At 33.2% G+C, this 2,122-nt stretch overlaps 1 long non-coding RNA gene across 1 annotated transcript; it reads right to left on the bottom strand.

Moving 5' to 3' along the window:
* Positions 1–574: 574 nt before the first annotated feature.
* On the bottom strand, positions 575–1,820 carry LOC147525667 (uncharacterized). Its single transcript, XR_015198383.1, has 3 exons — positions 1,738–1,820; positions 965–1,057; positions 575–861 (listed from the first exon to the last, which is right to left on the bottom strand). It is a non-coding gene; the product is annotated as an uncharacterized LOC147525667 (long non-coding RNA).
* Positions 1,821–2,122: the final 302 nt, after the last annotated feature.

Below are 2,122 nucleotides of genomic sequence, written 5' to 3'. Positions count from 1 at the left end.
AACCACAAAAAATTAAAGCCTAAAATGTAGTTTAATACCACAAAATGACGTAACGGGCATGTTATTACCTCAATGAAGGCACTAGGATGTGCACAGTTCTGTTTCTCTGATAATCTCAGAGTGTATTATGCAGCAATGCCACAATATCAAATGTACCTCTCATATTGCTTTTAGAACAGCTATGTCTACATTCAAATTCCTACGTGCCAAAGAAGTGTTTATCCATCTTAAAATAATTCGTTGATTACTAACAAATAAGGATACAAGCAAGCAATTAAACTCATGCACCTAAGAAACAATCGAAATTCAGATGTCTAAACTTGTACTGTGAAAAATAAATCTCCTTGTTCAATCACTTAGTAAGCTTAACCTACACATAACCAAATCTATTTTACTTGATTCACCTTCCCTAAAAGATCACATGGATTTAGCATGCATATCATGAGTCTGCCATGGTAGAAAAGAAATTAGACAAAAAAGTTATCTCACCAAGGTTTAAAACTTAATCTAAAAAGCACTACCTCAACATTATCACACAATTCTTATAACACCTTAACAACACCTCATCCTTACCACGATGATTTCCCACAACGTATTAGAAATGTAGAACAACTACCACTCAAACACCATAATGCTAATGAGTCATCCATTTTCCAAGTGAATTAAATGCAAAAAACAATATCTAAACACTACCAACAACCCATTTCCTTCATAAGAACAAATTTAGTTTGTAATAATTTCTTTCGGTAAGGCAAGTAATTTCTTTTTTCTAATGACAAAAAAAAGAGTACACAAAAAACTAACCTTTAAGGGTATTAAAAGAACTTCACTACACACCCAAGATTTGAGCAAGAACAATACCTGAAGGTGAACTTGGATTTCATTCTTCTAAATCTGATGACTCAAAACTAAATTTACCATGTCTAGACAGAATAGATTATATCAATGTAAGAAGTAAATGTACCATGTCTTTGGATTTCATTCTTCTGAATTTGATGACTCGAAACTAAAATTTTGCCTTGCCGTCATCACAGAAATAATCATTGTTTCCCACACCCTTTAAAACATAAGGAAATCAGTCAGTGTGCTAATTCTTCATCCTCTTCAGGAATGAAATAAGAGAAAGAAAAACAAATATTAGAGGCACACACACACTAAATCATTCATAACAAGTTATTGTAGTGTAAGGAATTTCATGCGGTCATAATAAATGAATATCAAAAGGAACAATACATAATGACAAAATATCAAGTATTCAAATTGCAAATAAAACTAACTAGTGAAACTCCTGAAACTGACATTGATACAAACCCGTTACTTGCTAAATGAAACTGACTCAGTCTACAGACAGTGATGTAATGTTGTTACTTGCTAAATTCATTGCCGAATACCAGACTAGCTAGTAACATACTAACATGGTCCATAGACATAGTTCACTTACAAACTAGTAGCATACAGTCAAGTCGCTCCTAAGTTGTTTGTGTACAAAAAATGAAAGTAGACAAGACTGAGCCATTACCGCACACTACTCGAGCTGTGTTCACACTAATAAGGCACTCGATGTCTAAATTACTTGAAATTCAAATCTCAGTCTTGGCAATTGCTAGCAACTTGTTATTGAGTACCTAACTTGTAAATGATTTTTTTTAAATCAGCATAGTAGATGCAAGGCTAAATACAGAATTGAAGTCAATTTTTAGTTCACAGAAAAATAAGAATTTATAAGCAAGTTGATACCTTAATCTGTAGAGCACCACATTGTCCAAAGAATCCCAAAATAACTAAAACCCCAATTAATGAAAGGGACTAGTGTTCATCACTTGCAAAGATTGCAAAAAACAAAACTCATTAAAGCAAACAATAACCAGTAAAACGACATGGTGTTAAATATGGTGTCATGGAGGATGACCTAATATAGTTGAATAGGAGCTATAGAATAGAATGGGAGCACAGCTTAGAGGAGTTGAAAGAATCCAGAGCACCTGCAAATCTGCAATCAACTTTAAATTTAGTGAGGAGACATCCATTCATAAGTCAATTAGCATTTAAATCACATTCAGCATAATTCTTTAAAGTTTCCACAATACAGATGCAATACACAACAAGATACTACAAGTTAGAC

The sequence above is a fragment of the Coptis chinensis genome, chromosome 1 (genome assembly GCF_015680905.1).
Source record: "Coptis chinensis isolate HL-2020 chromosome 1, ASM1568090v1, whole genome shotgun sequence".
NCBI lineage: Eukaryota > Viridiplantae > Streptophyta > Magnoliopsida > Ranunculales > Ranunculaceae > Coptis > Coptis chinensis.
The sequence above is the reverse complement of the archived record's forward strand: the minus strand, read 5'-3'. Positions and strand labels throughout refer to the sequence as shown.